Below are 25,072 nucleotides of genomic sequence, written 5' to 3'. Positions count from 1 at the left end.
CACCCATTACCAATCCAATGCCCCTCCCTATAATCTCTCTTCATGCAGTCAAAAAGTACTCCTCTTCATGCAGTCAAAAAGTACTCCTCTTCATGCAGTCAAAAAGTACTCCTCTCTCTGGACACAAGCAAGGCATATGGACAAGATGGCATTCCTCCTCGTGTCTTGAAGGAATGTGCCTCAGATCTTGCTCTTGCTCTTGAACTTGCTCTCGTGCTTGCTTATTTGTTTCGTTTTTGTTTAAAAACCCAAACTTTTTCTCTTTCCTGGAAACATGCCTCAGTACAGCATATTTTAAAGAAGGGTGATCATTCAAACCCTTCCAACTACCGTCCAATTGCTCTGACTTTTACTATTTACAAAGTCTTTGAATGTCTTCTCAATTCCCATTTCCTCAAGCATCTTGAATCTCACAGTCTTCTGGCTTTCGCAAGGCAAGATCTACTGGTGATATCCTTTCTTACATTACGAATAACTGGGCGTCTTCTCTGAGATTTTGGGGAATCCTTTGTTGTAGGCCTTGAAATCTCAAAAGATTTGACAGAGTTTGGCATCGGGGTCTTTTTTTTTTTTTTTTTTTTTTTTTTTTTTTTTTTTTTTTTTTTTTTTTTTTTTTTTTTTTTTTTTTGTTTTTTTTTGTTTTTTGTTTTTTTTTTTGTATACAAGATCGAGGCTCGTGAAAGAGCTAACATTAATCACACAAAAAGACAAACCGACACACAAAACACAAGGGGAGCGGTAGACAAGATGGTGAGAGAGGGGGAAGGACACAAAAGAGAGGGGGAAGGACACAAACACAACATTTGAGAACAGGGACATCGGGAGGACTTGGGGGGAGGTGGGAGAGGATTAAAACATATGAACACTGCAAGGACTCTGGGGTGAATTACCGGGGGTAGAAAAGATCAAGGTTTTCGATGGGGGAAGATAAGAGATGGTGGTGAACAGCTGTTTTAAAGACCTGGAGGGAGGAGTGGGATTGAAGGGAGTGGGGGAGTTTGTTCCAGAGGCGGGAGAAAAGGGGAATGAAAGAGTGAAGGTGAGCAGAGAGCCTAGACTTTGGCAGTTTAACCAGAAGAGGGTTGCAGGCAGATCTTGTGCGACCTGAAGGAATATTGGGGGGACAGAGCACAGAGAGAGCTGGGGGAGCAAGGCCGGAGAGGAGTCGGTAGAAGACAGAAAGACCACCAACCTGCCTGCGGTGAGTGAGTGAAAGGCCCTCGGCGTTGACTACATCGCAGGAGATTCCAATGATTCTGAAAGCTTTGGCCTCAACAGCGTGAAGCCGAGCAAGGTGTGAGGCAGGAGCACCAGCCCAGAGGGGGGAACAGTATTCCATTGAGCTGCGGATGAAAGCCTTGTATGTGGTGAGGAGCTCAGGTGTGCCAAGGAAGGACTTCGCACGACGGAGGATGCCCAGTCGGCGACTGGCTTTGGAGGCCAGCTTGGAAATGTGGTTTTCCCAAGAAAGATCATGGCAGATAGTGAGACCCAAAAGCTTGAGCGACAGAACTTCTTGGAGAGGATTGTTGAGAAAGTAGATGGGAGGGTTGTCCAGTCGGTCCTTTCGGAGAGACATTGTAAGAGTGTGAGATTTGTCAGGATTGAAAGACATGTTCCACTTGTTTGACCAGTCTGTGATTTTGTCCAGGTCTGCAGAGAGTGAGGAGGCTGCAGACTGCCGATCTGAGGGATGGTCTAATATGTTCATCAGGGCCTTTATAGTTCAGCATCGCCCTCCTTCCTTATCAATAACGGTGTCCCTCAGGGTTCTGCTCTGTCTCCAACACTCTTTCTTCTTTTTATCAATGATCTTCCTTCTTCTACAAATAACCTAATGCACACGGATGCTGATGACCCGACATTATATTCCTTCATGTTTTCCCATCTGCCCCATCTTCCCTCACTCGATCTACATCTCGTTTGATCACAGCCACCTCTTTAAATTAGGATTTGGACAAGATTTCCCAGTGAGGCAAATGTAATCAGGTTAAGTTTAATGCTTCTAAAACTCAATTTCGTCCCAACTCCCTCTCTAAAACTCCTCTCAACTCTCCAATCCCCTTTAACAGTTGCACAATTACACCATGTCATACAATAAACCTACTAGGTATTGCCCTAACATCAAATTTATCCTGGAATCCACACATAATGCAAATAGCTAAGTCTGCCTCAAAGAAACTTGGAGTCCTGTTCAGATGTCGAAGATTCTTCTCCTCTCAACAGTTGCTTCAACTATATAAGGGATTGATTCATCCTTGTATAGAGTACTGCTCTCACATCTGGGGAGGTTCTAGCTCCACATACTTACTGGGTGTAATTGAATCCAAAGTAATCTGACTCATCAACTCTCCCAATCTGACCTCAAAACTTGACCCGCTCAAATTACGCCGCATAGTTGGATCTTTCTCTTTTCTACAGATATTACTTTGGTTTCTGCTCCCAAGAACCTGTTGCTTGTGTACCTCCACCAGTGCCTTGTGGCTATTGGTAACTCAAGGGTGGGCCGTTATGATGTTTCTTTCTTCCCCTCCACTGCCAAACTATGGAACTCATTACCTTCCCATGTATTTTCAAACACCTACGACCTTCCCCTTTCAAAAAGCAGATTTTTTACTTCCTCAAAAACTCTTGGACTCTTCTCTCTTTCTTCACTTTTCTATCAATGCAGCTCTTTTATTTAAGGCCTGGCCTCAATGAGGTCTATATGTAGTCCGTGACTGGGGCCTTCAACATTAAAAAAAAAAAAAGAAACACAAAAGGAAAGATGTGGGAAGGAGGGTTGACCCCTTAAGATGGGGCAAATAGCACTATTGTGCACCTGTTCAAGAGGAAGGAGGACCCTTTATTATGTTCATCTTACAGATGAGTTAAACTAATTGAATGATCATTGAAAGTTTTTGAAAAGGTGGTCCAAAGAAGACGAAAAAAAGTTGTAAATATAGACAATAACCAATTTGTCTGATGCCTGGAAGATCAACAACAGAAGAGATTTTAATTTTGAGGGAACGCCAGGATAAGTATTTCGCAAAGAAAAGGAAACCGAATCATGTTTTTGTGGAACTTGAGAAAGTCTATGATCGAGTACCCAAAGCAGTTGTTGAATGGGCTCTCAGAAGGCAACTTGTGCCCGAGAAATAGTCAAAGTAGTCATTGGAATGTAGAAAGGATGGTAAAGGATGGTAAAATAAAGGATGGTAAAGGCCAACTTGGGAAGAACTGAAATGTCTGAACTCAAGGCAGAATTAATTACACTGAGGATTCGTGTTAAGTCCTGCACTGTTTTTAGGAGTGAATGAAGAATTATTGAAGAATGAAAGGTAGGTTGTAATTGCCATAGAAGTTAGGTATATAATAAATAGAAACGTTATGATTACAGGCAAGCGTCTCCTAAATATAGTTTTTTTGTTTTTTTTGCTTTGTTTTTTAACCAACGTGTTTAAGGTTTTTTACATAAATTTTCATTGAAGTTTTTATTTTACAATTTACAGTTATAGAAAGTACAATTTTCAAATGCTCGCTAATGATTTTTTTTTTTTTGGTTTTTCCAACTTTCATTTACGGAAGCTTTCCCACAGTTCTGTGTTTTTTACAGTGTATGGGTTTCGATGTCCATCGGCACGCCAAATTTAAACTTTATATGACACCCAGAAGGTACCGAACATTAATATAAGTCAATATGGTTCATGTCATGGATTGGTCCAAGTCCTTGCCAATCACAGGGCTTCCCTGCATTCAAATGACTCTGCCGTTTTTGACGTTGTAATTGATTGCGTAGTGCCTTCTATGTGCGGTGTAGGTCGATTGATGGAATTTTTATCAGAGTACCAGGCCTCGATACTCTCGCGGTTCACTCTCAAAGATCCTGTGCCAAGGATCGTGGTCTGATTCCATGAGAATGTGTGTTGGTGTGTGTGTATGTGTGTCGCAACCAATGACAACCTGTCTTGTCTTCTCACAGCACGTCTTACAGCAAATACTTAACCACAAGGCTAATTATGCACAACGTCAGCATCATGTCATAGGGTCAGTGTGCTTCTTTGGTTATATATATATATATATATATATATATATATATATATATATATATATATATATATATACGTATATATATATTGTTACGGACCGCGGATAAGATGTTAATTTGCTGAGCGGATGGCGCCGCGGCCCGAACCGTTAACAATGACTAGACCCGATTCTGAACGTTGGCAAAAATCGTGCCACAGATATTCAATTTGGAAAAGACAAAGACGACGGATGTGAAGAAGAAGAAGAAGACAAAAAGGGTTTGAAATACGAATAGGATTTATTACTATTTACAGGACCAAAGAAACCAAGGAAGAAGGAAAGATAACAAAATAAAGACAGAAGGAATCAAGGAGACAGTGCAATGCTAGCTTACCTACAGTCTTAATTAATACCCCAGGACAAGACACACAAAACAGACTACGAGCAAACTCACACGAATGGGGAAATTGCAGGCAGGAATGGAAGGACTGGAAGGAGAGGAACGCTCCACTCGAACCGGAGCACGGTCGGCCCGGGAGTCAGCAGCCGCCGCCCTTCCTCGATTGTGCGGGCTGCCGCGATACGTGCACCCTGGCGGAGTCAAAGCTGCTGGTGGAGCCAAACTACTGGTGGAGCCAAACTACTGGTGGGGCGCAACTCTTTCTTTGCACTTCGCACTTGTTCTTCTGCCGTATCTCTGACTCTCCTTTCAGCGATCCTTGGTGCAACTCTTTCTTTGGACTTCTTACTTCGCACTTCTGTCAAAGGCTTCCCCGCGCTTCTGTCAACGGCTTCCGTGCGCGCTTTTTATATCCCCGCCGGCGATCAAGCCGCCGGCCTCTAGAACACGCCCATCGGTGAGCTCGCCTCGGCCCTGATTGGTCGGCCCGGGCCCTCTGGCTCCACCCTTGATGACGATGGGCGGGCACGCCCAGGATTCGGTGGCTCCTCCCCCTTCTTCTCCAAGCCTACCTCGTGGCTAATGGAGTCGCGGTGAATGCAGTTGGCAATTGAGGCTTTATTAAATGAAAATGAAAGGGGATCTATCTATTTGAATTCGGTGCAATGGAGTGTCAATTAATGGAAGACACGGCCTTAACCTACATAGAATAAGGAAATAAACTACCAACAAGGAGGAAATCTATGATTGGCTAAATGTGATTGTTTATGACCTAATTACGGGACGCCCTTTTGACCTTTATACACAACTGGAGGAAGGAGGGTTCACAATAAAACAATAAAAAAAAAAACACAATCCTCATATCCACAACAATATATATATATATATATATATATATATATATATATATATATATATATATATATATATATATATATATATATATCATATCATATATATATATATATATATATATCACACACACATAAAAGTGGGGAATGATTACACATTGTAACCAATAAGGAACTGTGCTTCGGACATAGGTAAATAATAAATATAACTCGAACGGCACTCGGTAGAGCGCAAACCTCCGCCAGGCTGAACAGTTTGTTTTGTTTTTTTTTGTTTTTTTTTGAATACAAGATCGAGGCTCGTGAAAGAGCGAACATTAATCACACAGAAAGACAAACAGACACACAAAACAAATAACATCGGGAGCGGTAGACAAGATGGGGAGAGAGGGGGAAGGCCACAAACAGAACATTTGAGAGCAGGGACCGAGAGACATGGAGACATCGAGAGAACTGTGGGAGGGAGAGGGCTTTGGGGGGAAGGCATGGGAAGGGGGGGGGGGGGTGGGAGAGGTATAAAACGTATGGACACTGCCAAGACTTCCAGGAAAGAGGTTGGAATTTCAAACAAGGTGGATCTGGGGTGAATTAGTGGGGGTAGAAAAGATCAAGGTTTTGGATGGGGGAAGATAAGAGATGGTGGTGAACAGCTGTTTTGAAGACCTGGAGGGAGGAGTGTGATTGAAGTGAGTATGGGAGTTTGTTCCAGAGGCGGGAGAAAAGAGGAATGAAAGAGTGAAGGTGAGCAGAGAGCCGAGATTTCGGCAGTTTAACCATCAGAGGGTGGCTGGCAGATCTTGTGCGACCTGTAGGAATAATTGGGGGACAGAGCACAGAGAGAGCTGGGGGAGCAAGGCCGGAGAGGAGTCGGTAGAAGACAGAAAGACCACCTACCTGCCTGCGGTGAGTGAGTGAAAGGCCCTCAGAGATAGCTTCATCGCGGGAGATTCCAATGATTCTGAAAGCTTTGGATTCAACAGCGTGAAGCCGAGCCAGGTGTGAGGCAGGAGCACCAGCCCATAGGGGAGAACAGTATTCCATTGAGCTGCGGATGAAAGCCTTGTATGTGGTGAGGAGCTCAGGTGTGCCTAGGAAGGACTTCGCATGACGGAGGATGCCCAGTCGGCGACTGGCTTTGGAGGCCAGCTTGGAAATGTGGTTTTCCCAAGAAAGATCATGGCAGATGGTGAGACCCAAAAGCTTGAGCGACAGAACTTCTTGGAGAGGATTGTTGAGAAAGTAGATGGGAGGGTTGTCCAGTCGATCTTTTCGGAGAGACATAGTAAGAGTGTGAGATTTGTCAGGATTGAAAGACATGTTCCACATGTTTGACCAGTCTGTGATTTTGTCCAGGTCTTCAGAGAGTGAGGAGGCTGCAGACTGCCGATCTGAGGGAAGAGGAATGGAGCGGCAGAGAGTGGAGTCATCAGCAAAGAGATACAGAGGATTTTCCAGAGAGTCGGAGAGATCATTGATAAAGACCAGAAAAAGCACAGGGCCCAGCACACTGCCTTGGGGAACTCCAGCCTGAACGGGAAGGGGAGATGAGAGAAATCCATTCAGGGCCACACGTTGACTACGACCAGAGAGGAAGTCCGCAAGCCATGCATGGAGATTTCCATGGATACCATAGGAGGAGAGTTTGGTGAGCAGACCTGTGTGCCAGACCGTATCGAAGGCACGTGATATGTCAAGGGAGACAGCTCTGATTTCCTGTTTGGCATTGAGGACCTCCATCCATTGTTGAGACAGCAGAAGCAGCATGTCCAGAGTAGAGTGACCTGGTCTGAAACCAAATTGATGATCAGAGATCAAGCCATTGGAGAAGAGGAAAGATTTCATATCCGAAGCAATGATGGATTCCATGACTTTGCTGATAATTGGGAGCAGGCTGATTGGTCTGTAGTTGCAAGGATCTGTTTTTGCACCTTTTTTGTGTAAAGCGGTAATGTTTGCTGATTTCCAGGATGCTGGCAGATGACCTTGAGCAAAAGATAGGGTGAAAAGAACAGAGAGAGGGTGAGATAGAGCGGCAGAGCAGGATTTTAGGACCCGTGGGCTGATGCCATCTGGTCCAGTTGCAGAATCAGAGTCGAGGTTTGACAAAAACTCCTCCACCTTGTCAGGAGAGAAGGTCACAGAGTCCAGGAGCAGTTTGGTTCGACTGGGAAAGGTGGGAACAGAGAGAGATGGGTTTGGGACTAAGGATTTTGAGGCAAACACAGAGTTGAGGCATTCGGCTTTGTCACGTGCGATGTCAACTGTGTGGCCATTTGAGGTAAGGGAGGGGATGGAGGGGGAACAAACACCAGAAACTGATTTGACCAGACGCCACCAGGATTTGGAGGAAGGAGACAGGTTTGAGAGTTCATTCTTGAGTGAGGAGAGATAGTGCTTCCTGGCACTCCTGAGGGTAGACACACACTTGTTCCGAGCTTGGTGGAAGGAACTGAGATTTCCTTCAGTTGGATTAGCCTTCCAAGAGGCAAAGGCAAGTTTTTTCAGGGCAACTGCCTCACCACAAGATTCAGTGTACCATGGACGGGAGGAAGGGTAAGACAACTGAAGGCGAGATGGGATAAATCTATGCATGAGAGAGATCAGTTTGCTTTGGAAGAATTCCCAGGAAGAATTGATGTCAGAGGCAGTGGAGATGGGAGACCAATCCAGACGATTGATGGCTGCTTGAAGACCGTCCCAGTCGGCCTGATTGAAATGCCAGACTCGTCGACGCTGAGGAGGCTCTCTGAGAATGGCCAGAGAGATGTCCACTTTGACAAGCACATGATCAGAAGAACCGATTGGAGCAGAAGAAGAGCAGCAGACATTAGCAGGGAAGTTAGTCATAATCAAGTCTAGAAGAGAAGATACTCCATTGGCTGAGATCCGGGTCGGGAAATTGACAGATTGTGTCAATCCCAGTGAGTCACAGAAGTCCTTTGCTGAGGTGCCATGACTGGTGAGAGAGGAACCCACACCCAGCCAGGTGGCATGATGACAATTGAAGTCAAAAGTTTGTTTTGTATCCCAATGATAGGCTGGACCTGGATTCGGACCTGAACCAAAATCGAATTGGCTTGTTCTTGTCACCAAACCAACTCGTCCACCAAATTTCGTCCGAATCCATCCACAACTTATTGAGAAATCTTGTTCACAGACAGACAAACAGACAGACAGACAGGGGTGAAAACATAACCTCCATCCACCTTCGGTGGCGGAGGTAATAAATATAGTGATGTACATCTATCCCGTGAACTAACTTTGGTACATCACGGGTGATGAAGGTTGTGGTCGAGTTTCATCAAAATTGTGTGTGTGGTTTCAGAGGAAAAAGCAAATTCCTATTTTGGGGGAGAGGGGTGCGTGGAGGGGAGGGGTCAAACCTGGCCACACTTTCACCCCTGGTAGACCCCCTTAAACCACAATTTTTAAATGTCTGAACAAACTTGAGTTGCAACATACCAAATATCATTTCAGCTAATTTTGGTCACAATCCCATCAACAGTTTCGGAGAAGAAGTTACAAGAGTTTATGGACCGACGGATGTACGTCACTCCATCCCATAAGCTCCGTGGAACTATGTTCCAGGTGAGCTAAAAAGCCAGGGGAATGAATGAAGAGGGAAACAGGAGAGGAGGGGAGGAAATACAGCAACTTGCAAGCGAACGGATTGGGTGTGGTTAAGTAGGGCTGTTGGTAGAAAACATTGGAGGCATCTAGAGGGGATGACAATGATCTGTTTCCAGTTATTTCTCTCTGTTTTAAACCACTGGAAACTTCTCCCATTCACAAATTACAATCCAAAATCCAATATTAAATCTTTGAAACATTTCAGAAGCTCATATTGAGATGCAATGTTTCATTTAATTCAACATGGTTTCACTTTGCCACTGGAATCATTCCACAGTATGTCTGTGGGAGTCAGTGTAGGGCTAACAGGCCTGAATACCTCTTAAGCAGCCACTGCCATGCCCAGACTCATGACAAAACAAGTTTGGTGCAAACTGGATGGGGACATGTCTGAAAATTTCGTTTCATGACTGCAAGCAATACGGTTGAAATAAAAACGACAGAGTGTGAACAGGCCAATGCAAGCATCAAAGCAGAAAACAATATCTCTGCCAAATATGTCAATTTACAAAGCATGAAGAAGCGTGCACCGAAGTAAAAGTGTGCAATATATATTTAGATTCAAAATTCCTTAGCAACCAACTTGGCACACAGGTAAACAGGGCAACCACTGCAAAAAAAAAAACTTCAATTGCAAAATTTGCATGAGTGAGAGTTTAATTCCCACCTATCCAACCTTCTTCAATGCCCCACCTATCCAAACCCTCTTCAATGTCCCATCTAACCAACCTTCAATGTCCCACCTATCCAACCTTCTTCAATGTCCCACCTATCCAACCTTCTTCAATGCCCCACCTATCAAACCTTCTTCAATGTCCCACCTATCCAACCTTCTTCAATGCCCCAACTATCAAACCTTCTATAATGTCCCACCCATCAAACCTTCTTCAATATCCCACCTATCAAACCTTCTTCAATGCCCCCCCTATCCAACCTTCTTCAATGTCCCACCTATCCAACCTTCTTCAATGTCCCATCTATTCAACCTTCAATGTCCCACCTATCCAACCTTCTTCAATGTCCCACCTATCCAACCTTCTTCAATGTCCCACCTATCCAACCTTCTTCAATGCCCCACCTATCAAACCTTCTTCAATGCCCCACCTATCAAACCTTCTACAATGTCCCACCCATCAAACCTTCTTCAATATCCCAACTATCAAACCTTCTTCAATGCCCCCCCCCTATCCAACTTTCTTCAATGCCCCACCTATCAAACCTTCTTCAATGCCCCACCTATCAAACCTTCTACAATGTCCCACCCATCAAACCTTCTACAATGTCCCACCCATCAAAGCTTCTACAATGTCCCACCTATCAAACCTTCTACAATGTCGCACCTATCAAACCTTCGACAATGTCCCACCTATCAAACCTTCTACAATGTCCCACCCATCAAACCTTCTACAATGTCCCACCTATCAAACCTTCTACAATGTCCCACCCATCAAACCTTCTACAATGTCCCACCTATCAAACCTTCTACAATGTCCCACCCATCAAACCTTCTTCAATGTCCCACCTATCCAACCTTCTTCAATGCCCCCCCTATCAAACCTTCTTCAATGCCCCACCTATCAAACCTTCTACAATGTCCCACCCATCAAACCTTCTTCAATGCCCCACCTATCAAACCTTCTACAATGTCCCACCGATCAAACCTTCTTCAATATCCCACCTATCAAACCTTCTTCAATGTCCCACCTATCAAACCTTCTTCAATGTCCCACCTATCCAACCTTCTTCAATGTCCCATCTATCCAACCTTCAATATCCCACCTATCCAACCTTCTTCAATGCCCAACCTGTCAAACCTTCTTCAATGCCCCACCTATCCAACCTTCTTCAATGTCCCATCTATCCAACCTTCAATATCCCACCTATCCAACCTTCTTCAATGTCCCACCTATCAAACCTTCTTCAATGTCCCATCTATCCAACCTTCAATGTCCCACCTTTAAAACATTCTTCAATGTCCCACCTATCAAACCTTCTTCAATGCCCCACCTATCAAACCTTCTTCAATGCCCCACCTATCAAACCTTCCACAATGTCCCACCCATCAAACCTTCTTCAATGTCCCATCTATCCAACCTGCAATATCCCACCTATCAAACCTTCTTCAATGTCCCACCTATCCAACCTTCTTCAATGTCCCATCTATCCAATCTTCAATGTCCCATCTATCCAACCTTCAATATCCCACCTATCCAACCTTCTTCAATGCCCCACCTATCAAACCTTCTTCAATGTCCCATCTATCCAATCTTCAATGTCCCCCCTATCAAAACATTCTTCAATGTCCCACCTATCAAACCTTCTTCAATGCCCCACCTATCAAACCTTCTACAATGTCCCACCCATCAAACCTTCTACAATGTCCCACCCATCAAACCTTCTTCAATATCCCACCTATCAAACCTTCTTCAATGCCCCACCTATCCAACCTTCATCAATGCCCCACCTATCAAACCTTCTTCAATGCCCCACCCATCAAACCTTCTTCAATGTCCCACCTATCAAACCTTCAATGCCCCACCTATCAAACCTTCGACAATGTCCCACCTATCAAACCTTCTACAATGTCCCACCCATCAAACCTTCTTCAATATCCCACCTATCAAACCTTCTTCAATGTCCCACCTATCCAACCTTCTTCAATGTCCCATCTATCCAAACTTCAATGTCCCACCTATCCAACCTTCTTCAATTTTCCACCTATCCAACCTTCTTCAATATCCCACCTATCAAACCTTCTTCAATGTCCCACCTCTCCAACATTCTTCAATGTCCCATCTATCCAACCTTCAATGTCCCACCTATCAAACATTCTTCAATGTCCCACCTATCTAACCTTCTTCAATGTCCCATCTATCGAACCTTCAATGTCCCACCTATCAGACCTTCAATGTCCCATCTATCCAACCTTCAATGTCCCATCTATCCAACCTTCAATGTCCCACCTATCCAACCTTCTTCAATGTCCCATCTATCCAACCTTCTTCAATGTCCCATCTATCCAACCTTCAATGTCCCATCTATAAAAACCCTCTTCAATGTCCCACCTATAAAAACCCTCTTCAATGTCCCACCTATCCAACCCTCTTCAATGTCCCATCTATCCAACCTTCTTCAATGTCCCATCTATCTAACTTTCTTCAATGTCCCATCTATCCAACCTTCAATGTCCCACCTATACAACCTTCTTCAATGTCCCATCTATCCAACCTTCTGCAATGTCATATCTATCCAACCTTCAATGTCCCACCTATCCAACCTTCTTCAATGTCCCATCTATCCAACCTTCAATGTCCCACTTATCCAACCTTCTTCAATGCCCCACCTATCCAACCTTCTTCAATGTCCCATCTATCCAACCTTCAATGTCCCACCTATCCAACCTTCTTCAATGCCCCACCTATCCAACCTTCTTCAATGTAACATCTATCCAACCTTCAATGTCCCATCTATCCAACCTTCAATGCCCCACCTATCCAACCTTCTTCAATGTCCCACCTATCCAACCTTCTTCAATGTCCCACCTATCCAACCTTCAATGCCCCACCTATCCAACCTTCTTCAATGCCCCACCTATCCAACTTTCTTCAATGTCCCATCTATCCAACCTTCAATGCCCCACCTATCCAACCTTCTTCAATGCCCCACCTATCCAACCTTCTTCAATGTCCCATCTATATAATGTCCTTCTGATCATTATGAAATATTTTTACCTCTGCAACTGTTAATCCGATGGACACGAAATTTTCAACATAGGAGCGCCTCCTTCTGTAGAGTTTTATAATGATAACTAGGACGGCTCTCAGTAGAGATAGCATACCTCCGCCAGGTTTGACATATCACTCAATGGTGAGGAATCACTTAAAAAATTCTACTAGCTTGATCCGGAACCGGATCTTCACCAAAATTGAATCGATTCTTCCTTGTCATACACACAATCTGTCCAACAAGTTTCGTCCAAATCCATCCATAACTTTTTGCGATATCCCACTATATATCGTTTTGGCCCCATCTCCCAATGGTGAAGAATCACTTAAAAATTAAATAATTATCATATCCCAATCCATATTCAGATCTTCACCAAAATCGAATCGAATCGTCCTTGTTAGACACCCAACTGGTCCACCAAGCTTCGTCCAAATCCGTCAATAACATTTTGAGATATCCTGGTCACAGACAGGGGTGAAAACACAACCTCTGGCCCACCCTTGGGTGGCGGAGGTAACAAATCAGTCACGCTAAAATGACAAATTGATGTATTGATACGCATTCTTGCAGTGTGAATTTTCCCATGTGTTTGATTCACTGTCTCGCTATCCCATGGCAGGCAGGATTCCACATGCACTGATTATTCCACAACAAGGGAAGCATTCCACACGCACTGATTAAAATATTAATACTACAACGGCACTCAGTAGAGAGCATACCTCCGCTGAGTTGGCCATATCACTCAATGGTGAAGAATCACTTTAAAAAATTTACGAGGTGTATCCGGATCTTCACCAAAATTGAATAGATTCTTCCTTGTGACACACACAGCCTGTCCAACAAGATTTGTCCAAATTCATCCATAACTTTGAGATATCCTGCTATGTATAGTTTTGGCCCTATCTCCCAATGGTGAAGAATCATTTAATAAATTAAATAATTCTCATATCCGAATCCACATTCAGATCTTCACCAAAATCGAATAGAATAGTCCTTGTCAGCCACCCAACCGGTCCACCAAGTTTCGACCAAATTAATCCACAACTTTTTGAGATATCCTGCTATCGTTTTTGGCCCTATCTCCCAATGGTGAAGAATCACTTTAAAAACTTCTTGTAGCCGGATACGCATCTGGATCTTGACCAAACTCTAATCATTTAGTCCTTGTCACATACATTATATCTCTGCAAAATTTCGTCCGAATCCATCCACAAATTTCTGAGATATTTTGTTCACAAAGGGACAGACAAACCGACAGGCAGGGATGAAAACATTACCTCCATCCACCTTTGATGGCGTAGGTAATAAATATATATATATATATATATAAACACCACATGACCAAAAGTATGTGGACACCCGAAAAGCACATATCTCATTCCAAAATCATGGGCATTAATATGGAGTTGGTCCCCCTCCCCCCCCCCCCCCCCTCCCCTTGCTGCTATAGCCTCCACTCTTCTGGGAAGGCTTTCCACTATATGTTGGAACATTGCTTTGGGGATTTGCTTCCATTCAGCCACAAGAGCATTACTGAGGTCGGGCACTAATGTTGGGCGATGAGGCCTGGCTCGCAGTCGGCTTTCTAATTCATCCCAAAGGTGTTCGATGAGGTTGAGGTCAGGGCTCTATGCAGGCCTGTCAAGTTCTTCCACGCCAATCTCGACAAACCATTTCTGTATGGACCTCACTTTGTACACGGGGGCATTGTCATGCTGAAACAGGAAAGGGCCTTCCCCAAACTGTTGCCACAAAGTTTGAAGCACACACTTGTCTAGAATGTCCTTGTATGCTGTAGCGTTGAGATTTCCCTTCACTGGAACTTCATTTCCCTTCACTGGAACCTAGCCCGAACCATGTAAAACAGACCCAGACCATTATTCCTCCTCCACCAAATTTTGCATTTAGCACTATGCATTCGGGCAGGTAGCGTTCTCTTGGCATCCGCCAAACCCAGATTCGTCTGTCGGACTGCCAGATGGTGAAGCGTGATTCATCACTCCAGAGAACGCGTTTCCATTGCTCCAGAGTCCAATGGCAGTGAGCTTTACACCACTCCAGCTGACGCTTGGCATTGTGCATGGTGATCTTAGGCTTGTGTGCGGCTGCTCGGCCATGGAAACCCATTTCCTGCAGCTCCCGACGAAGAGTGGTTGTGCTGACGTTGCTTCCAGAGACAGTTTGGAACTTGGTAGCGAGTGTTGCAACCGAGGACAGTCATTTTTTACGTGCTACGCGCTTCAGCATTACGGCAGTCCCGTTCTGCGAGCTTGTGTGGCTACCACTTCCCGGATGAGCTGTTGTTGCTCCTAGACATTTCCACTTCACAATAACAGCACTTACAGTTGACCAGGGCAGCTCTAGCAGGGCAGAAATTTGACGAACTGACTTGTTTGGAAAGGTGGCATCCTATGAGGGTGCCACGTTGAAAGTCACTGAGCTCTTCAGTATGGCCCATTCTACTGCCAATGTTTGTCTATGGAGATTACATGGCTGTGTGCTTCATTATATATACACCTGTCAGCAATGGGTGTGGCTGAAATAGCCGAATCCACTGATTAGAAGGGGTGTCCGCATACCTTTGGTCATGTAGTGTATATACTGTATATATACATATATGTGTGTTTTCAAAACTGATCACTTAGCATTTTACATTGCAAAAGCTTTAGTGTGGTCCAGTCAGGCAAAATATGTTTAAAGTATGTCCCAAATATAATTTTCAGGTGTATAGTGTGTCCAAGAACAAAATGATCACGATGTGTAAATTTTACATTTTCCCATTTTATAGCACAAAAACTCCACAATGATATCCAGCAAGGCCAAGTATGATTACAGTATGTCCCAAAAATCATTTTCAGGTGTACAGTGTGGCCCAGAACAAAATGATCAGCATCTTACTATAATTCACCAAATGTCCGTCCGTCTGTTCGAAGGTACCGTAAAAACTCCTGAACCGATCGCAAAGATATTTTGGGTGGGTAATCCTGGGACCCCTGGGAGTAAAATAGGCTATTTAGTTTTCCCAATTTCAGCTTTGGTCTCCAGCTTTCTCAGGTTTGGACTCCCGCATAACATTCGCGTTCACATAACGTTCATTGTGACGATGTTCTCATTGTGACGATCTTACTATAATTCACCAAATGTCCGTCTGTCTGTCTGTTCGAAGCTACCGTAAAAACTGCTGAAACGATCGCAAATATATTTTGGGTGGGTAATCCTGGGATCTCCAGGAGTAAAATAGGCTATTTAGTTTTCCCAATTTCAGCTTTGGTCTCCAGCATTCACAGGTTTGGACTCCCGCATAACATTCGCATTCGCATAACGTTCATTGTGACGATGTTCTCATTGTAACGATGTTGTGACGATGTATGTGTTCACGGTAGTGTTTGACGTGACGGTGTGAACGTAATTTCGTAATGTTTTTCGTTTCGTAATCCTTTAATGAACGTTTAATGTTTAATGAACGTTTAATGTTTCATGAACGTTTAATGCCCTTCGATGTCCAGGGCCACATGCGCGCTACACTGGATGGGCCAGCGTGTACCTTGCCCTTCGCCGTCAGGCTCGGGTAAACCGCTGAGCCCCATCCGTGATGGGGACCGGGGCTTGAGACAGTGTCCCACAACGAATTCCCAGTAAGCGCGAGTCATCAGCTTGCGTTGATGAAGTCCCTGCCCTTTGTACACACCGCCCGTCGCTACTACCGATCGGACGGTTTGGTGAGATCCTCGGATCAACCCCTGCACGGGCCGTTCTCGGCTCGTGCCGGTGCGCCGAAAAGATGAGCGAACTTGACTGTCTCGAGGAAGTAAAAGTCGTAACAAGGTTTCCATAGGTGAACCTGCGGAAGGATCATTATTGGGACAACATGAGAGCGAGCGAGACGCGAGACGTACGTGGTACGTGATCGTCCATGTACTGTTTTGGCCATGTACTGTTTAGATTTTGATGATTTGTGTGTGATATGATTTAACGGATGTTTATATGAATCGTTTGAAATAAAAAAGCCTTCAATATCTGATATTTTACCTTTTCATTTGGGCTTCCCAATTGAAGCCCTTCCCGTAGGGTGGGTACTGTTGCTCGTATGTGTAAATTTAACGTTTTACGTAAAACGTAAAACACGTGTTAACGTAAAACAGTAAATAACTAGAAAGCATCTGAAGATGCAAAGCACGTCCGCATTCGTTTATATTCAGACGTCTTCTTCTTCTTCTTCTTCTTCTTCTTCTTCTTTCGTCTGCTCTGAATAACGAAAACAGTTTTGAAAAAAATACAACATGAAAATTGATTATTTTAAGCACCCTTGACCCTTGAGCTTAAGATCTAAATAAAATCAGATTCTAACTTTTGATTGGTAAACCAATTATGTGACCCAATATGTAAATTCTTAAAATTTCAGGTCAATCGGATGAAAACTGATGATTTTATGTGACGCTGACCATTGATCTTTTGCCCTTTTGAACAAATTATTAATTCGCCTTCTCCGTGTTCTCATAATAAAGTTTTGTTGAAAATTTGATGACAAAACTCAAATGGTAAATTGAAATTTCAGGTCAATTCGATTAAAATTGATTGTATGTGACGCTGATCTTTGATCTGTTGACCTGTTGGACAAAATTATGAATTTGCCTTCTCCATATATATCATAATAAAGCTTTGTTGAATATTTGATGACAATAGCTCAAAATGGTAAAAATAAAGTTACGGCCCGGACAGACGCACACACATATAGACAGACACACAGAAGTGATTGCAAAACGCCATCTCCTGCTGCACAGGGGGTGGGCTAATAAATAAACAATGATCAATTTATATCCACCCCATGGGCACAATTTCTGATAGGACCTAAAATGAGGCAATAAGGTACATAAAATCTACACACAAAACATGAATCCAAAATCTTAACTTCACCTATTGCAGCAAAAGTGTACAACCATAGGAGGGTAGTAGTAGATGAAGCATAAAATAATAAATCAATAAGAAGGAGGTAGCTCAGCAGTGGGAATGGAGGCAGATAATGTAACGAGGGCAATAATGGGCGGGGGCATGGATAAAGGGTGAGGGATTAAGGCGATCTTTCGGGTCACCAGCCAGTGCCTTGACAGACTTGCATTTGGGATGTGCGTCTGGTTATATACGCTCCACCACAAAAAAAAAAAACGAACATGTACAATTGCGCAATAAATTGATATAGCGCAATTGTTGAAGAACTGTTCCAGCATTTATTCATTCATCCCAAGTGTCTTTTTGGAGCGAGGGATGTGCAGAACACTTGATTGCAAATTTCGACGTAATGTAACTGCCTCGTGTAATCATCGTTCAGCACGTGCAACTCGTGCACCCTTTTGTTTTTATACATGACATGAGGAATTCTGAGTAAATTTGAAAGTCTTCCGAGATACCTACATTATTTAACAATCCATTACAATGCCACGTCTGTCATAAAATGCGAGGAATCAAATACAGTAATTGGACACCTCACACGCACCATCTTGAGGCATCTCAATAAAAAGGTACGTATAAAAACATAACATACATAATCCATGCTCATTGTCCTGTTGAATCTCCAAAACTTGCACCGTAACACATCTGAGCACAATTTCAGTGGTAAATTCAGCATGTACAATGGAGATTGGAAGGAAATTACAACACTTCTCAGAGCATTCCGGGTACCAGCGTTGCCATCTTTATCTCTACATTTTTTCTGTCCAAGTCAGCGGGCAACACAGGACTTTTGAAATAATGCAATCCGCCCCAGAATGCTTTGCGCACATGCACAGAAGTCTTTAGCAACAGCGATCATCAGAGCACGCTAAAATATACTGTGCATCGTGCGAGATAAGGATTGTCAGCTAAAATGGCTCACAAAGCTTCAAACAGAAGTTGAAAATACTTGGAAAAGTACCTGAGAGAAAAGGGTGTGCGTCTGCACAATGAAAGAGGTAGAGAACTTTCTCAGCTTGCCAACAGAGTTGAGATATTGCAGCTGCCCATCCTGCAGACTCCCGACGGTGTGGTCTGGATTCTGCACTGCAAGGCCCAAATAAATCTGGACGGGCACGTTCTACACAAACTGTGGATGGGCACGCACGACAGGCACCTTGACGATACCTGCCAGTGAGTGGACCTTGAACCTGTGAACATGGCAGGCTTGGTGACTTATTTAATGGAGGTCTGCAATTGGAAAATACAATGCTGTAAGTCATTACCAACAAAGTAATGGTTACCACAATTCGACAAAGGACACCTTCGCGACGTGAAAATACACCGCTTATGCCAGCTATATTTCCATGAGAATCAGATGTACCAACCAGACTTTCCTCAGGAAGACACCGTATCTAGTTTGGGTGCTTCTTAACAATGGTGTAAAGATTATATCTGGGGATTGGGAATGCACAGGGTAAGTTTAAATCAACCTTTAAAATGATATATTATTATTCATCATGTTAAAGCAGTGAGGGGTGGAGTTGGAGCTCTCGGAACTGAGGGCTGTTATTAAAAAAAAATTTGTTTCAGTTCTGGCGCCACAATGAAAATTATACTAGATCTTTGCATCTGTTGCTAAAAGAAGAAGAAGAAGAAGTGTGTGTGTGTGTGTGTGTGTGTGTGTGTGTGTGTGTAATCCTACAATTAATTTACAATTGGTCACTGGCTTTAATATCAATGCAAATTTTTATGCCGAGGCAAACATATATCAAACAAACAGTTTCAAATGGAGCACTTGCATTAGAACTTTTATATAGTATCAGATTTGGTAATAAATGTGAATTGATGCTCTCAGCTTGCTGGCTCGATGGCAGAGGACGCCATTTGCATTTTATCGCCTCGATCCCTACCCCGTTTAGAATGTCATACCGACACTGGCAACTTGCTAGTATGTATAATGTGTATATAATCTTTCTATAATTCACCAAATGTCTGTCCATCTGTCCGTCCGTCTGTTCCCAGGTACCGCAAAAACAGCTGAACCGATCACAACGAAATTTTGGGTGGGTAATCCTGGGACCCCCTGGAGTAAAATAGGCTATGTTGTTTTTCCAAATTTTTTCCCAATTTTCCAATTTCCAATTTTTCCAATTTTCCAGTTTTTCCAAACACTATGGAATAATATTTACCGATATGAACTGTGATGTGGCTTTTATTGAAATTCTACAAATACTGTTTAGATTTTGATGATTTGCGTGTGATATGATTTAACGGATGTTTATATAAATCGTTTAAAATAAAATAAAAGCCTTAAATTTCTGATATTTTGCCATTTCATTTGGGCACCCCAATTGAAGCCCCACCCATAGGGCGGGTACCGTTGCTAGTATTTATAATGTGTGCATATAATATTGTGTAATATCTCAGGTGTAGTATTATAATCGTGTATAATATGTGTATAATCACATATTAATCAGTGTGTACATATATGTGAGTATGTATAATCACAATTCGTGTGTGTGTGTGTGTGTGTGTGTGTGTGTGTGTGTGTGTGTGTGTGTGTGTGTGTGTGTGTGTGTGTGTGTGTGTGTGTGTGTGTGTGTGTGTGTGTCCACAAAAGTCCAACATAACTCACTACTCTATCTTGAGAACATATTTTCCTTGTCAGCATTAGAAACCTATTTTATTGTGTACCAATGCCAATGAAAGGTGTTTTGTGTGCCAATGAGAGGAAGGCTGGATGTGCAAGGGCTCTGCGAACTTTCGTTTTATCATGTATTCACTTTTTCCTGAGATTTCACATCATTCACCGACATTACAGGAAGAAACACTTTAAATCCAAAATCTTTCAATGCAGTCTTTATTAGTTCACCTGGAATGCAGATCCAGTATTTTCGACTTCTGTTAGAAGCTTTGTGAGCCATTTTAGCTGACAATCCTTATCTCGCACGGTATATTTTAGCGTGCTCCGATGATCGCTGTTGCTAAAGACTTCTGTGCATGTCCGCAAAGCATTCTGGGGGTAGATTGCATTATTTCAAAAGTCCTGTGTTGCCCGTTGACTGTTGGATAGATGGGATGGCACGTCGTCCGTCTATCAGTCCGTCAGTCCGTTATAGGTATTTGCTTTCTCCTCTAAACATACCCACGCAATTCCGATGAAATTTGACCACAACCTCCATCACCCGTAATGTACCAAAGTTTTCTCAAGGCATTAAGAAAATAGGGCCCAAGAGGTGTCTATGAGAGGTTGCCCCCCAACATGGGTATTTGCTTTGTTCTCTAAAACTACACATGCAATTCCGATGAAACTTCACCACAATGTTCCATTCATCACCCATGACGTACCAACCTTCATTCACAGCATTTAAAAATCGGGGTCTAAGGAGGTCTCGGAGTGGCGGGGGTTGCACCCAAAATAGGTAATTGCTTTCTTCTGAGAAACTACACAAACAATTCCGATGAAATTTGACAACATTCCATTCATCACCTGTGATGTGCCAACGTTTGTTCATAGCATTAAAGAAGTCGGGCCCCAAGGAAGTCTACAGGGGGGGTTGTTGTCCCCCCCCCCACCCCCCCAAAATAGGTATGTTTTTGTTTGTTTGTTTAAAGTCTTATGATTGCCTTGGTATGATTCGCCCTGTCTTCTAGCAACCATTGAAATTGGTTTAAAATACCGTGATACTGTTTAAAATACCTGTAGTCAGTGTAGTACACTGCTCTATTCTACAAGGTGAGCGCCCAGGGGTATTGCCCCTATATTTTTTTCATATGTGAAAGAGAAAACACAAGAAAAGAAACCGACAATATCAGGAAAAATACAATAATTTATAACAATTCCCTGCTTTCACATCAGGCAAGGTCATCAGAGAACGTGGGCCCAAGATGCGTGTTTATGTGATGCGGTCGAGTTTAGGAAATGCCTTCTGTCCGGCCTGTTTTGGCAGTGAGCCGGCCTTCCATTCTGCCCATGTCACTCTCTATCTGCACCATGGCATGTCAGGACTCCTACTTGCAACAAATAAGGGTGCGACAGCATACAAATAAAGTGTCAATACATCTTCAAGAACAACATGATAACATAATAATGAGTATAAGGAAGTTCAATGCATGAAGTCATTAGCCCCATCAAGTTTGTGCAGAAGTTGACAAACTGTGGTTGTTTGTCTGTGTTCTCTCCTTTTTTAAATGCTGAGTGTTAAGCAAATAAGCAGCACATACCATTTTAATGTCTTCGATATGATTCGACCGAGGTTGACTTTGAACCATCAAACCACCAGACTCAGAGCAGACGCTATAACAATATTACACCAATGAATGTGGTTGTGATTGCCTTTCAATTTTAAAATTCTCCCTTTTAATTGGGAAATAAATCCACATCTGTCTGGAATCATGAACCATGCTCCATACAAAGCGTTGGTGCTGCCGAAGCAGTTTCTATGGTTCGGGTTGCTATCCTGGACGAGTCGCTACTCCGCCACAGGAAGTCAGGGTGGGGATTTAGAACTTGGCCAGGGTGCAGACGACAGCTCGTATACTCTTTGCGAAGGATACCATGGGATCTATAATGTCCACCAACTAATTCCGGCAGACGGGACGCCCTGCTGCAGGTCCATCCGAGGGACGGCACACACATTGATGAATCACCCTGCCTGTGAAACACCAGGATGGCATTTTATAGCTGGGTTGGAATTCAAACCCAGGCTAGACAGCTTAGAGGCGAGTGTGCATACCTCTAGGCCATCCTGCCAGCCCTGCCCCGCATCTGTTAAAACTCAAAAAAGGCATTAAACGATGAAAAGTTTTACAATTTGAATCGTATTTAGACAAAACATAAAATGTATTCTCTTACATCGTCAACAACATAACGACATTGCCAAATGGACGTGGTCTGGTTATTGGGAAAAAATTTTGTTTAAACCCTCGGGCTTATACCCTTGAGGATCGTGTTAAATCATAGTATGGACCATGCGATCAGATCACATAGCGTAGGTTTCCCCCTGTGGTATCCATTTGTCTAGAGATAACTCAAATTGTAAAACGTGCACTGATGAGGCAGTGAGTGTTAAGACAGTGTAGAGTAACTTTGGGTAAAATCTGCTTTCAAGTGAGGCCGGGTAAGAAGGACATGGGCACAAAGGCTCAACTGGAAAGTGCTTTAGGAGGAAACAGCACAGACCGTTTGGCTGGCACACCCCAGGTCATGGTGGCGAGGTACGGTTGCAGAGCCTTGCAGAGGAGGTGTAAGACTTTTTATTGGAGCTGCCCAATGGGGCAGGATGGCCCAGAAGTTGGCATGCCCACAGCCGTAGCTGGTCAATGATAAGGATCCGCCATGAATGAAGGTGGTCCTAAAGTTTATGAGGGCTGTAGCTCCGCTGCAAACACCAGGTGGAGTTGAAATCAGACCTTGGAGAGGCAGCATTCTTCTCCTCCCCTCTCCTCTCCTCTTTTTGTTTGGCTACCCCTCCTAATCGCCATACTCCTTTGCTTTGTTGTCATGCAGAGCAGGAAGAATGTGCTGGAATCAGGGAGGCAGCCTCTCAATCCTTCGTGTCCACCTCGACTATCTCATTTCCATCCACCAGCCGTGTGCTGCACCATTCCTGTAAAACACCAGCCTGAACGGTCCATACAGGACCCAAAACCAGTTTGTGCCTTGCTCAAACCCTCGCTCATTCCCCATTGTTATGCGAGTACTGGTATTGGTATTTGGCGCCGTAGTGGGTTATTTATATTAATTGTACACAACTGTGTGTCCCTCCCTACTCGTTTGTCCTTTGAGTGCCTAGTCTGTCCGTTTATTACCTCCATCCACCATCTACCCGGTGGATTGATGTTGCGTTTTCACCTGTTCGTCTGTATATCTGTGAGCAGGATAACTCAAAGTTTTGGATCGATTCAGACAAAACTTGGTGGGTAAGTTTGGGTATGTGACAAGAACGGATTAATTTAATTTTGGTGAAGATCCGGTTGCTACAATTTTTTAAAGTGATTCTTCACCGTTGAGAGATATACTTGGTGGATGAGTTAGGTAGGTGACAAGAACAGGCCAATTCAATTTTGGTTCAGGTCTGAATGCAGATTTTTATTTTTTTTTGTATACAAGATCTAGGCTCGTGTAAGACCTAACATCAATCACAAAAAAAAAAACAACAAACGGACACACAAAACATACAAAAAAGGGAGCGGGAGACAAGATGTGGAGAGAGAGGAAAGCACACAAGTACAACAGCAGAGAACAGGGACAATGGAAGATCTGTGGGAGGGAGAGGGCTTGGGAGGAGGCATGGGAAGACTGGGGCGGGGTGGGAAAGGTATAAAACACATGGACACTGCTGGAACTTCTAGGAAAGAAAAAAGTCGGTATTTAAAATAAAAAAAAGTGGATTTGGGGTGAATTAACAGGGGTAGAAGAGATCAAGGTTTTGGATGGGGGAAGATAAGAAATGGTGGTGAACAGCTGTTTTAAAGACTTGGAGGGGGGAGTGGGATTGAAGAGAGTGAGGGAGTTTGTTCCAGAGGTGGGAGAAAAGAGGAATGAAAGAGTGAAGGTGAGCAGAGAGTCTTGATTTTGGCAATATCACTAGAAGAGGGTTACTGGCAGATCTTGTGCGACCTGAAGGAATATTTGGGAGACAGAGCACAGATAGAGCTGGGGGAGCTTGGCCGGGGAGGAGTCGGTAGAAGACAGAAAGACCACCAACCTGCCTGCGGTGAGTGAGTGAAAGGCCCTCGGTTTCAGTGGGATACAAAGATCTGGCCTATCAGTGGGTTACAAAGCGTAAACTGTTCAGCCTGGCAGATGTTTGAGCTCTACCGAGTGCCGTTCTAGTCTATTGTAGTGTCATTGCCTGCCCATATTATTTTTGCAATAAATGAATATTATTTATAAGAGACGTTTTCCCGCCATTCTGCCTCCCATACGTTGTGCCAACCAGTTTGGCTCCTTTGGGAGATCCTTGGGGAATCTCAATATTAAGTGAACACAGGAACATTTATTCGCTGTTTCGGAATCTGCATGGGTCTCATACCCCCAGCTCAGAGGGGTCTGTGTTAATGGAAGCCTCTGACGTGACAACATATATATATATACTATATTTGTATTTCAAAAAATGGGCAAAGCTCAGTTGCAATCAGTGAAAACATAGAACTGTTATTATCTAATGCAGAGTCAGCTGCTACACTGCTTCAGTTAGTACACATGGCTTTTTATATACAGAGTCGAGACTCGTAGAGGAACGAGAACACAAAATGGACCAGTATATAAAAAAACAAAAAGAACTGAAAATAAAGAGGCAATGAACACAAACAGTGGAGGGAAAAAAATAGGAGACCTGGAGGAATAAAAGACATGGGAAAGAGAGAGAGAGTGAGGGGAGGGGAAGGACAACACATGGGGGTTGAACAAGCTGGATACAGGCGCAAACTCTCACTTGCAGCAATGGCAGGGAAAACTGGAAAAGAAGCGAGAATGGCATAAAAAAAACAAAATTGAAGAGGAGGGAGAAAAAGCATGGGAAAC

General features: G+C 43.5%; 1 protein-coding gene across 1 annotated transcript in view; it reads left to right on the top strand.

Annotated features, from left to right (window-relative positions):
- Positions 1–25,072, top strand: part of LOC144894359 (uncharacterized) — a 460,407-nt gene that overhangs the window by 300,807 nt on the left and 134,528 nt on the right. The gene's annotated exons all lie outside the window — the stretch shown is intronic.

This window comes from Myxine glutinosa, chromosome 11, assembly GCF_964187855.1.
Source record: "Myxine glutinosa chromosome 11, kmMyxGlut1.1, whole genome shotgun sequence".
NCBI lineage: Eukaryota > Metazoa > Chordata > Myxini > Myxiniformes > Myxinidae > Myxine > Myxine glutinosa.
Note: the sequence above shows the minus strand (reverse complement) of the source record. Positions and strands in the feature narration are given on the sequence as shown.